General features: G+C 34.9%; 1 protein-coding gene and 1 pseudogene across 4 annotated transcripts in view; one reads left to right on the top strand and one right to left on the bottom strand.

The window, feature by feature from the left end:
- Fstl5 (follistatin like 5) overlaps positions 1–14,336 on the bottom strand; it is a 757,510-nt gene that overhangs the window by 514,373 nt on the left and 228,801 nt on the right. The window lies entirely within an intron of this gene.
- LOC120892553 (thioredoxin-dependent peroxide reductase, mitochondrial pseudogene) lies at positions 3,651–6,723 on the top strand (annotated as a pseudogene).

The raw sequence follows: 14,336 nt of genomic DNA, 5'->3' as shown, positions 1-14,336 counted from the left end.
TCAGTGGTTAGGGACATGTGTTAGGCGAAAGCTTGGCAGCCTTTAGGTCACAGCAGTCTCATTACATAGACTACTCAGAGGGTATACTTCAGAGAAATTCCCCAAACTCTTTTCTGTTTTCTATTCCAACAACACAAATTTCCAAGTACCTCCAAGTCTCTGATAGTATAATATTTTGTTCCATCCATTCCCTCGGTCACCCTCCTCTCTAATATGCTATTATTTCACTGCTTCAATTCAAAAGTGTTGAGAAATTGAGATTTGTTACCTGCCTCTACTCCAACATCTTGATCTCTCTCCAAATCAAATTTAAATTAGCAAAATTAAAATTACATGGGAAAGGCCAATATCATTTGTAGCATGGTTTTTAAAAAAGCAAATTTAAAGTGAAAATCAGAATAATTCTAGAAAACATTTTTTAAATATTTGCATTTTTAATATAATATTCTATTTTTTGTGAAACATTCCATAAAATTTGAAATAAAAATATAATTTATTGAATACCTTTTCTATTATTTTAATTAACTAATAATACCTCATTTAAATGTGTAATAAATTTGGAAAAACATAATTAAATCAGTAGTCCCTGAACCTTGGCATGAATTAGAATAGTGAAAAGATGTTAACAAAACACCAATCAACACACCCCACCCTAGAGTTTCTTATCAGTCAGATCTGTGGTGTGGTCCAAAGTGTATATTTCCAACATGGCCCCAGGTGATAGAGATACTGCTACTTCTGGTACTACATTTTAGGGCCACTGATTATAAATTATAATCTTAATTTTTAACCAAAATAAACAGAAGACTAAGAAAAAGACTAGCTAAATAATTATGAAATGCTTTCAAGTGGCAAAGATAAAAAAAATAATGCTGTGATCAAAACAAGCAAAATAATGCGAATATTTGGAAGTATTAGGAAAAAGGTATAGAAAAATTACCACAGTGATTAATTTTATTGATATGGTATAGAACAAGTTTTTATTTGGTTCCCTTTAACTTTTTAAAGTTCAATATGTTAAATTAAATTAGCAGGGGACCAAGAACCTGAGATTGTCTCCATACTTCATGAGCCTAAGTAACAAAATGCAACCTAATTTGGTACATAAATTAGCCAAAACCAAATTATGAGTACATTTTTTGAAACAAATGTTAGATTTCAGTCAATTATAAACAGGCAAGCTTCAGCAAATCAGAAACACCCAACAGATCAAACTATGTCCAATTAAGACAAATGCATCCTAATATCATGCCCAAATAAAATACATTTCTCACTGTAGCCAATCAAAGAATCTCTCTACCTTGTTTTTGCAGTTGGCCTATGAAAACTCATTGCTGCTGGTGTGGTGGAACACCCCTGTAATTCCAGCAGCTCCAGATGCTGACACAGGAGAATGGCAAGTTCAAACCAGTTTCAGCAACTTAGCCAGGCCCTAAGCAACTTAGGAAGACACTGTTTCAAAATTTTAAGAAAATGAAAAAAAAAAGGGCTGGGGTGTGTGGGTAAGTGGTTAATCAACCCTGGGTTCAATTCCTGTTTTTTTTTTGTAAAAATCATCATTAATATTGATAGACCAAACTCTCTGAACATCATTTTGAGTGCAGCCCAATTCAGGGATTGTTCTTTGCCCAAATAATAAAGAATGCATTTAATTGGACTTAAATTTTTCTTTTATCAATTATACTACATAAAAAAGGAAGGTCCAAAATTTCTAGGCAACTCTGACTAAAAATAAGAATTGATTTGAATGTACAAAATATTTTTTTTGTTGTTCTTAAAGCAGTACTTCAGCAAATTGTCAATGTAATGTTTACAGAATCAAAAATGCTACTGCCATTTAAACACAGGAATTTGAGTCACAAATATTTTCTATAATTGTATTTCTTACATTTCTTATTATTTTCAAGAAACAGATTAATATTTGCCAAGAGAGTATTTTATTTTTTCTCTTATTATGAAGGAATAAACTCAGATTTATTGAGAGAATCTGGTCATTTTACATTTTAGTCAGAAATTAAGGTAGCTTTCTGAATCAGTACAGTTTCCCTGACTTTGTAGAAATGCTCTACTATAAATTCTATATCATCCACTATTTCTATGTTGGTGTGAATTTTTCATTTTTTTTAAATTTTTCTTCTCTTAAATTCTTCCTTAAAAATCCTGTACTCTAGTTGAGAGGTGTGTATTAAGATATTGGTCATAATGTAGAAGTTAATTAAGAATTTTACATAAGCTAGAAGCTGTGTGTTGCATATAGCTGCTACAATTAAAGGAAATTTAATTAATTCATATTCCACCAAAAAGAAATCTCATATTATGTAAATGAATAGCTAGAACATATCCTTTCTGACACTAATTAACCATGACTAATGCTGAACTTAAGTTTCAGCTGAGATTAAATCAATTTAATCTGATCAACATGTCAAAGATTTTTTTTTTAAAGTACATTCAGTCAGATAGCATACTAAATGAATTTTAATCAAGAACTTATAGTCTGCCATCTTACAGCTTGATAAAATAGCATTTTTTTCCAAAAATGGGCTATGCATTTAATAAGTACATCAGCTTAAAATTTCTGTGCCTTCCAAGCATTACAAAAATTGCTCAAACCAATTTCAAACAAAGCTGAAACATTAAGTGATTAAAAGCATAAAATCAAAAAGTAAAATAATTCTACATTATTCTAAAGATGGTCTTTACAAATTCTCAGTCACAAAGCAATTGTCTTTAAAGCATATCTATATTTATATCTGTCATCTAAATCCATGTATATAGAAGATAAATTTTATCAGGTACTTAACATTCAGTGGATCTAAATGGAAGTAAACTGTTAAAAATAAAACTGTTTTAATGGGTAAGGTGCTATATTAGTTGCTATGGGATACATAAAAAGAGAGGTCTTTGACAACTTCTTCAAGAGGCTTGCAAAGGAAATGAGAAAGAACATCAGCATGCCCAAATAGAGAGAGAAGGATGTAGAAGTGTATTTGAGGGCATGAAGTAGATTGATATGAACAACAGCAGGTAAAACCTCGAAGACATTGTATCACATCACAGTTGAGTTTGTTCTCACAGAATGCCAGTTCAGAAGGCTGATTTGTTGATAAAACAACCCTTGGAATAAAGACTGATACTACATTTAGAAGGATAATAGCTGGAAGAAGGAGGAATCAGGTTCTGATTAGCTAACTACCTTTAATTGTTATTGTGGATTATAAACATAATTTGATTTATAGTGTCAAGTTATTTGAGGTGTTGTTTCCTGAAAATGTATTATGTTCAAATACAAAATCTAAGCCGCCCACCCTGCAGTTCCCCTATGCACTGGAGATGATGACCTCCATTGCTGGACATATGGGCGCCATTTCTTGGGACATTTCTTTCTCTGCTGTCCTTAGGCCTCATAAACAGCGTTTGCCACAGACATGTTAGGACATGCTGGGACTAAGTAAGTTGCTGGCCATATGGAATAGCAGCCGTCTGCATGCTTGCTTAGTCACATCTGGTTGCAATTGATAAGGAGCTGAAAGGAACACTAGCCATAGGCACACTTAATAATGACTGGTTACAATCGATAGGGAGCACAGCTGCATGGACGTGTGCAAAGTACATGTCCTGTTAAGATTACATCATCTCACTGGACAGAAGCAATGGTCATTGACTTACTGAATATAACCACCAATCACCAAGGTACACCCACCAACTTGGAACTATATTTAAATCACTCGTCCTGCCACAACAATGAGCCTGCTCAAAGACATCAGTGAGACTGCCTGCTTTGCTGTCCATCCCCAAATGGGTTCCACCATTTCCTGATGTCCAGCACTCTGCTGGAGAGAACCACCAGACAACAACAATGTCTGCTCTTTGGCTAAGAAAAGTCACATAGCATCAGAGGTATTTGGAGGCTTGAGTAGCCCTAGGGTTGTATGATTTGTGTGTAGTGTTTAATTGCCCTAGGATTGTGTGACTTGCTTGTAGTGTTAATTAGTATGCATTAAATACTAGTTGGGCTGCTCCAGCACACCCAACACTTTTTGCATTAATTGTTTATATGTGATGATTGGTATGATCAAATATACAATTGCATTTAAAGACAATCCACCGCCAGCCAAGTAATTATTAATAGTGCTGCTGGCAATAGGCCTGTTGCTTCTATACACTTGACAAACATACAGTATTCTGGCTCTTCTCATACAAAATTGACTTTTAGTACCAGTTCCTCCTATCATGCTCCTGCTGCCACTCAGCACACACCCTTTTTTAAAGGTACAGTTGTTGCCAAAAGAGAGTTCAAAGAGCTAAGCTTTGATGAGTTTAATTCACAGAACATTTTAATTATGTACATAATGAACTCCTTCTCTGTCATTTCATCTGCTGTGCTGGCCATAGATTCTAATAATGTGGTATCTTGATTTGTTTGAGGCACTTTCTTCCCTTGTCTTTTCAAATTGCTCATGTGTCTTCCTATCTAGCTCTGTGGATCAGAGGCATTACTGCTTTTACCCATAGGCTTATCACGCCCCTGCAGGGTTCCAGTACCTCTTCATTGAGCGGAAGAATAATATTAACAGATCCCAATATAAACAAAATACCACCTAAAAACAAATAGTTGTTATTAAGACATTTACAGTTTGGTCACAAAGTACAGAAATGGCGAATTTAATTATTGTCTACAATATAATCAGTAGGTTTGTAAAAGGGCTTACAGTTTCTGATGGTGGAAAAAGAACTAGGAGTGAGGTATAAGAAGATATGCTGAGGAGGTAAGAGATGAGTATGATATTTTAGGAAGTGTGAAAGAGAAATCTCAAGAAGGTGGTTAGTATCAGGAGAATAGAGATGTAGTAATTTTGGGTAGACAATAAGAGGGATGATAGTAGAATACATAAAACACACACACATATATATTAAGAAAAAAATTTTTAAAAATGTTAAAATAGTAAAAATTGGAGAGGAAAAACAAACAAAAAATATACAACACTGTCATATACTATTCAATCGTCTCAGTTCTCACTAGCCTAATTCATGCAAAGTGCTTGGTTTCACATATGTTGGGGGATGTGAGGGAGAGAGAATAAAGAGGGAAAAGAATGAAAAAAAACCTCAAAAGAAGAAACAAAGATTGTTTTGACTGGAGATCAATATCTTTCCTACTTCCCTTCTCATCAGATAGGTGGGGTTGTCTGTTCTTAGTTGGCATCTCTACCCTCAGGACGTTCAAGGTTACCAGGGTGTAAAGGTAGGTCTTGAATGCACGGCCCCGGGAAGTGGGTATGGCACCTGTCTATCCCATTGGGAGATTGCACCTCAAGATCTCCTTTGGGGTCTGCTCCTGTGATGTGGGTGCTGGGTCTTGATCTCATCATCTCATCTGTAGACCTCATAATTTCTCACCTCTAAATTAGTCTCTAAAATGTTTCTCCCTCACCCTGCCACTTTCTACTTGCTAATCAGGAATCTTTCTCTCCCTGTGGGTCTTGTGTATTGCATTCTGGTGGCTGTGCACCTGTTGTGGAGGGCCATTTTGAATTGTGGAGGGCAGTCACTCTGCCAAGTTAGCATCTGCTGGGGCTTGGAGGGAATTAGAAAACTATGGGTACCTGGCTATCTACTGTTCCAAACTGGTAGTTGCCCCAACTAAAGATGTTGATGGAGGTCACACAAAATTGAGGCAGCTGCTTTCAGTGATAAGGTGTCCCTTCGGATGGGGGCAATCATGTGATGGCGTTGTGCAATGTGTTCAGAGATGAGCTCTGTAACGTGAGTGTTGTGGCTCTTGGCTTTCTTCAGAGCCTGTGATGCCCCTACGGCAGTTTAAGGAACTTCAGCAGTAGCTTCAGAGTCTCAAGATGGAGGTGACCTGGGGAGCCCCAAGTTGGTAGATGGGGGTCCATATAGGAGTAATGGCTGAGTGTCCTTGGTGGGAGCAGCATCTGGGAATTCTGCACCCATGCTGATGCCAATGGTCCCACTAAGGAACCCAGGAGACCTGCATGGGTGAGTAGTCAGTAATTGGGAGTCATGTTCTAATGCTGAGGTCTGGGGCCTCACACAGCAGGGAGGCCGTGATTCCTGAGCAGGATCAGCTGTGGAGGGTCCTCTATCACTGTTGGCAAAGCATTATTCCCCCTAGTCGAGACTTGGGTAACAGAGCTACACAGAATGCTGCCTTCTTCTGACTCACCACCTTGCTTGGATCCAGCCCAGCCTTGATGACTTTAACAGGAAATACTTGGTGCTTTTCTTCTACCCTGGGGAATTCACCTTCCTGTGCCCTACAGAAGTCTTTGCTTTCAGTGTCAAAGCCAATGAGTTTCACAATGTGAACTGTGAAGTGGTTGCAGTTTCTGTGTACTCCCACCTCAGCCACCTTGCCTTGATGGATATGCAGCGGAAGCTCTACTGTTTGTGCCATATGAACATCGAACTCTTTTCAGATTTAACAAAACAAATTTCTTGAGACTACAGTGTGCTTTTGAAGGTGCTGGTCTTGCACTCAGAGGTCTATTCATAATTGACTCCCAAGGAGTCATCAAGCATCTGAGTAACAAAGATCTGCCTGTAGGCCAGAGCATGGAAGAGACCCTCTGTCTAGTGAAGGCATTCCAGTTTGTGGAAACTCATGGAGAAATCTGCCCAGCAAACTGGACACAAGACTCCCCTATAATCAATACAACTCCAACAGCTTCCAAAGAGTACCTCGAGAAGATAAGTCTGTAGATAATTCCCTGTGCCCCTGCAGCTTCTCATGTCAGAAAAGAACTACAGCTGGAAACTTTTAAGCATTTAAAAATAATTATATATAAAAGGCAAGTCTAATTAAGCTTGTATCTATACATATTACTCTAAATGTTTTGTTTCTGTAACACTGGCTAAGATATTCTAACAGTAATTGCTAACATCAGGATTCATTAAGAACATTGTGATGGGTAGGAAGTTTCCATAAAAGCGTGATTCTCTGTTTCTTAGATCATGTCTTCAGTGTTTAAAGGAAATACAGTTTCTTGGCCTTACTTGAATCTTTGTCTGTACATAAGTAGTATAACAAGCACTGAGAGTCTCTGATCAAAGATCCTGAAAATTTCTTCTTGAATTTCTTCGTATTAAACTGCTTTTTTATAAGGAAACATAGATCATAGTTTTACATTATTAATCTCAGCAGTCCAAGTTAACTCTCAAAATGGATGTGTAAGTAATAGAAAGAAATATGAGTCATATTATTTAAAAAATAACAGCAGAGTGAATTAACTGATCATGTATAATCCCTATATTTACCATGTACTTAGTTATTTTACTTTTTAGCTGAATTGGTATCTAGATTTATTTGTTTTTTTGTTTGTTGGTTTTTGTTTTTGGTAGTGCTGAGGATCAAATCCAGCACCTCACGCATGACAGGCAGGTGCTTTACCACTAAGCCACATGCCCAGTGCTATTCCTATATCTATATCCATGAGGTGTAATTGTAAAGGTTATATATTGAATTGTTAAATCCAGGAATTGTTTTGAAGTTATTGTAATTATTTGCTTTCTTGTAGTGCCCAGTGTAAAATGTATCATAATAAATAACATTTGAAAATATTAAAAAAGAGCAAACATAAAATGTGAGTATGTGAACTTCAATGTTAAAAAGAACAACAGATTTATAGAACAGATTTAAATCTTTGCCTTATCATTGTATATCTATCTGATATCAGCCAGGCTATGATCTCTCTGAGCCTGATATTCTACTGGTAAATAAGAGATAACTAACATATTATGTTTAGATTTTATTTTATCAAAATATTCCATTTATTTAAAGATGCTTAATAAAACATCTGATAAAAGGTAATAATGTCTGGAAGTACACTGAATAAATTTTCTTTAGTAGGCTTACCATGAATGCTTCATCTGCATTATATATGTATAATTATCTAATTTATATATTCTAGAAATGGCCTCAGCTATATATAATGAGAAGTTATTTTGATTTAGATTTTCTAAAATATTTTTTTCTCCATAAGATGATCTTGTTTCATTTTAGGAGTGTCAGTATGGAAACCACAAATGAAATTTTAGGCAAATTAATTAAAATGATCAGGCCTCAGTTTCCTCAACTAACTAGAATATTACAAGTTCAATATTTCAGAAAAATTTTAGAAAATGGCACTATTACACTTATTTTAATAATTATTATTTAAACTTTATTATTTATTATTTACCTTATTTAAATTATTTAAATTATCATTATTATGGACTTAGTAAAATATTATATAGAAATCAATGAAATAAATAAATAACTGCATTCATAGGTCTATTTTTTAAAATCTGTTGGAAATATACCTAGGGAGGTTTTGGAAGAATGTGTATTTCCAAATAGCATCCCTAAAATTTTGAAGAGCATCCATTGTATAAGAATTTTTCTTCTCTCAGCTAAATAAAAGGAGAAAAATTAATTTTGGAAAAGAAAAACATGTTCACATTTGTTTAATTATACATTTTGATTTAGAAGTATACATAATATTTGGTGACAGTTTGTTACCCACATATGGAAAATTGTAAATCCAAAATACAATTTTTTGTTGCACACTGTAAACTTTAACAAAATGCTTTCAGGCCCCACAGATTTCATGGCAAGTGGCAACTCAAGTAAACACTGGAATGCTCACAGAAGATTGAGCACAATATGATCTTTTCATGACCTTTAATGATTGGGATCTGTGTTTCCTGCTGCTACTTTGTGAAATTGGTCAAAACAAGTCATCCAGGCTATAAGTTTGTTCTGTGCATCACTACTGAAAGACAATTCATTCGAGCATTAATATCATCTGTAGTTCAGCTGATCTGGACTCCTCTTTCATATCTTATTATACACAGTTCATTAGACCTTCATATAATTTTACAATATGATTTTTTAAAAAAGTAAAAATGAAAGATAAATACATAAAAAGCTAAAGATTCAGGTAAATAGCATTCATCCAAATTATAGTTTCTGTACAATGTTAATGAATGTTTTCCAGGTGAATTTTTTAAAACTATCTTTTTTAGTTGTAGATGAACACAATATTTTTATTTATTTTTATATGATGCTGAGGATTGAACCCAGTGCCTCACATGTGCGAGGTAAGCACTCTACTACTGAGCCCCAGCCCCAGCCCCAGGTGGACAATTTTTGATGTCACATTTCAAAAAGTTAGATGACTTTGAGATCAGTTATTAACATGGTAACAGATTTTTTTAAAAAAATTATATTCTCAACTGAAGTATAAACGATGTGAAAATTTTCTGTGATGGTAGCACAAGAGTAATAGATGATGATCAAATCTCAACTCAGTTTTTGATCCTGATTACAAAGGCTACAAAAGTGATACTTAACTATTAATTTTTTCCTTATGAATCCTATCTATAAGACAAAATTTTTCTTATTGCCTATCTATGTTCTATTGAGAACAAACACAGGACCACCCTCACCATCAGCATCTTGCAACAAGGTTGTCTGTTGATAATCCATGAAGCAACAATCCACATCATTATTCATCATCATTGATAAGTTTAACTCTGTCCTATTAATCCCTAAGTAAAGAATCTCAATAATAAGGAGTCAGGGTGCAGAGGCAGGGAAGGTGACAGAGTGGCTCGTTTGTCCAAATGGCCACATTTATTTATATCAATAGGTTGCATTAGGTAATTAGTACCAAAACCACATTATTGTTTAAGGTATCAGAAAAGTTGCTTATTCTGCAGTTAAATTTCACAGTTACAATATGCAATGTTAGGAGCTCTATGCAGTTCTCAAGAAAGTCCATTGCCAGGCAGGCAGCTCCAGGAGCACCTGAGCTTGATGAAACATTGTAGTTATATATAAAACAAGTTCTTCTAATTCCCAGGAGCTATGTGCCTGCGATCAAGGTGGAAGCTTGATGAGGATCTAACACAGAGGCATCTCAGGGCATTGCCATACCAGCTAGACATAGCACATAAATTAGCTATATTATCAGATCTTAAGAGAGATTACAGGGCATTCTAAGGGGGGGGGTAACAGGGAGTTTTCTTACCAGGGGAACACTTCCTTGTACATTTCCATGGTCAGAATCACTACATTTCTACTTGTGTTCCCTATAGCCCTTTGCAAACCCCTGTTTTGTTTTGTTTTTTAATGTCTCTATTGTTTTGTCTTTCCAAAATATGACATAGTTGAAATTATATAGTAAGTAGTCTTCTGAAATTCACTTTTTATTTAATGATATTTAAACTTTCTTCATATTTAGTGATGGTTTCATAGCTCTTCTTTCACTGATGATTATTATCCCATTGCATGTATTACTACAGTTTATTTCTACATTCATCCATTGAAGGACATCTGGGTTTCTTCCAAGTGTTTGCATTATAAATAAAACTGTTATGAATGCTGATATGTAGATTTTTCTGTAGATTTACAGTTTTAACTTATTTGGGAAAATAACAAGGAATAGTACTATTAGATAAGGTGGTAAGAGTACATTCAGTTTTCAAGGAAACTGTTTAACTTTCTTCCAAAGTGGCTATGTCAGATTTGAAATTCCACCAGCAATAAATGAGAAGTCTTTTTCCTTCATATAATAACCAGTATCTGGTGTCATCAGTATATGGTACTTCCACCACTCAAATACGTATTAGTGGATCTGGGTGTTTTAATTTGCAAATGTTTGCACAAAATGGTAAGCAACCTTTTTGTATAATTATTTAACATCCTTATATCTTCTTTGGTAAGGTTTGTGTTCAGGATTTTTGAACATTTTTGAATTCATGTTTTTGTTGATATAGCATCTTTTCCACTTATGATATTTTGATTTCTGTTTACTTTGGGTAAACAGAATAACTCAGGATAATTAGCATATCCACCACCTTGACCTTTTATCATTTCTTTATGGGGAGTACCTTTAAAATCTCCTATTCTAATTTGAGCTGCATAATGCATCATTGCTAATTATATTCACAGAATATATTATATTCAACAGAATACCACAACTCATTTCTTCTGTCTACTATCAGAGAGAACATTTAGCCTTTGGTGTTTGGGGATTGGCTTACTTCACTTAGTATAATATTCTCCCATTCCACCCATTTATCTGGAAATGCCATAATTTCATTCTCTTTAATGCTGAGTAATATTTCATTGTGTATACATATTATAGTTTCTTTATCCATTCATCTATTGAGGGCATCTAGGTTGGTTTCACAGTTTAGCTATTGTGGATTGAGTTGCTATAAACATTGATTTGGCTGTGTCTCTATAGCATGCTTATTTTAAGTGGATATAGACTGAGAAGTGGAATAGCTGGTTCAAATGATGGTTCCATTCCAAGTTTTCTAAGGAATCTTCATACTGCTTTCCAGAGTGGTTACACCAATTTGTAGTGGCACCAGCGGATTAACCAAACTTTCCATCTCCTTTTTTTTTTCATTGTAGAGCTTTTAAGACATTGGGTATTTGGGGTCCTTTATCATATAGTTCTTTTACTTATATTTTCTGCTAATATACCACTTGTCTTCTCAATCTTCTGACAGTGTCTTTTGCAGAGAAACTTTTGAATTTTAATGACGTCCACGTTATTAATTTTTTCTATCATGCGTTTTACCATTTTTGTAACCAACATGTCATCATTATAGAAAGGTCATGCAAATGTTCCCCTATATTATCTTCTAAGAGTTTTATAGTTTTATATTTAAACTTAGATCTAATTAGAATTTTTAAATTAAATCTATATTGATTTTAAATTTAATCCATTTGAGTTAATTTTTGTGAAAGATATGAGATCTGTGTCTAGATTCTTTTGTTCTCTCCCCCTCCCCATGTGGTTGTCCAATGTTCCAACACCAGTTTTAAAACACAATATCCTCTCTCACAAGATAATTGTTCAACTTGATGGATCTGTTTTAGGATTCTATGTATTTTTTTTAATTAGTCTTTTTTGTCTATTCTTTATCAGGTACACAGTGCCTTGAATACTATAGCTTCATAACCAGAGTCAATGATCATTTCACTCTTCTGCTTTGAATTTTTCTTTCATATTGTGTTGGTTATTTTGAGTATTTTTCCTCTGTACGTAAGTTTTTTAAAAGGTACCTATATTATTTTATTGGTGCTGGGGATAAAACCCAGGTCCCTGGGCATGCTAGGCGCACACTCTACCACTGAGCTAGCTACAGCCCAACCTATATAACCATTAGAATCAGGTTTTCAGTATTTATAAAATGACTTTTTATTGGTAAATGTTTGCTTTGATCAGATCATATGTCAAATGTTAATACTTTGAAATGACTGAAAATTGCAGCATACTTAATGGAAACATTCAATTATAATTTTAAATATTACTATTGGGGATGTAAGGAGAATTGTGTGTCTGCGGTGTGTGTGTGTGTGTGTGTGTGTGTGTGTGTGTGTGTTGTGTGTATAGTTTAAACTTGGAAATTATTGCTTACAGAAAATCTTATGAAAATTCCAATACATAAATTGAAATCAAAGAGCCACCATGTGGGTTACAGCAACAGTAAAAGTCTCAGATACATTTCTCTTCATCCTGGTGGCTCAGCAAGAGGAAAGGGGAAGAATTTCCACAGAACACAAATTAACTGATATCTCATTTTCCCCTCTAAAAATGTATGAATTTTTATATGTGGCTGGAAACACTTACTCAAGATTTTCTTTATACCTAATGTTTTAGAAACAACTTCAGGGTTAGGAGCCATATCTAGAATAGCTGTCATAGTGTCATTTATTGGGAAGGTCCTTTAATGTCTCAGTTGTTCTGACCTTGAGTCTGAACCAGTTATTTAATGATTAATGTGCAACAAAAGGGACTGTTTGTAGCATTTGCAGTTTCTGTGGTGTAAAATATTCCCACAGTATCCAATTTCAAGCTATAACCAAGACATCACCGAATCTGTATTTTAAAAAGAGATGCCCAATTGGCTCTCATAAACCAGTACAACTCAGCTTCATAAGCCTCAATGATTGCCAAATCGCTGTCCCCCAACTTTCTGTAGTTGAATTAAAGAACTGATTATTTTACTAATTTCTGCAACTAACCTCAAGTATATACTGTTGGTCAAAGAAAGATAATTAATTTCCTAAGAATAACTCACTGTTATAGCTGAAGCTTGAGCCTTCCATATTCTTGTATAGGTGAATTTTAAGATTTTAATTTTACTTCTTTTTGAAGCTGTCTTTTTTTCTTTTGAGGGTTTCAACTAATGTTAAGTAAGGCTGTTTGATACAGCAAGGCATAGGTAAAAAGATTGTCCTCAGGTTTGGAACACATAACTTATTTTGATACAACTCTGATTCCTAGTCACATGGTCATATAAGTTCTTTGTGTGTGAAAAAAAATAGGATGCAAACCACTCTCTCTATTCTCATGTTTTTTTTTTCCTACCCTCTGCCTCACCTCTCCAACAGCTGTGGTTTAAATCCATCTCAAATCTAATTTCTCCAGAAACTTGTTTATCCCCTGAATCCTTTCAATCCCCCAGCTTAGGTGCTGAGGATAATTGCAGGCTTTCTTTATTTTGGTTTCCATGCTCTTACACTTCTTCCCTGGAGAAAAAGCCATAGAGTCATACACTGCTTGAATTGGACAAAGGCTAATGGGGAAATAATAAAATATCACCTCAAAAGCATTCTGTCACTATTATATATATATAAAAAAAGGACCTAGAGTCTAACAAGAGTCCCAAAAGGCACTCTAAAGAATAAAAGCTGGCACTGGATAGGAGTTAGCTATGTGGCTGAGAGAAGCATAAAAGGATATTTTAAAGAAACGATGCTAATATATAGGCAGGTTGATTAGATGTTGCCTAGTGTGCAGATTGGGGCTGAGATTGTTAGAAGATATTGTTTGAAAATTTGAAAGAGGATGATAGTAGATAGCTTTGCACTGTATGTTAAGGCTCTGTCCTTGAGACAGTGGCAGCTGATATTTAATAGTTTGAAGAAGGAGTCTCTGGATAGAAAAGAAGCTATGAATTAGGAATTTAGCTGCTCTGATTTACTTGAAAATAGTGTGTGTCAGAGCAAGGGCAGCTATAGGAAGCCAATTTACAGAGTAATGTAGTATTAGTTAAAGAAAAGAGGCAAAGAGGGTAACTTTCCATTGAAGAAAGGTAGTTAGGAATGGTTATAAGAAAAGATAATTTTGAGAATGACTTTGTAAGCACTTAAGAGAATTCTCTTTTTTTTTCAGCACATATTAAATGTACAAATTAATGGATTTGTTTTTGACATTTATGTACCTGCATAATGTGAATTGATCATGTCCACCCTCCCTTCCACCCTCTCACCTTCCCATTAACACTTCACCTTCTTCCCAGTCTCTGAT

Source organism: Ictidomys tridecemlineatus, chromosome 9, assembly GCF_052094955.1.
Source record: "Ictidomys tridecemlineatus isolate mIctTri1 chromosome 9, mIctTri1.hap1, whole genome shotgun sequence".
Taxonomy (NCBI): domain Eukaryota; kingdom Metazoa; phylum Chordata; class Mammalia; order Rodentia; family Sciuridae; genus Ictidomys; species Ictidomys tridecemlineatus.
This window is presented reverse-complemented; position numbering and strand designations above follow the sequence as displayed.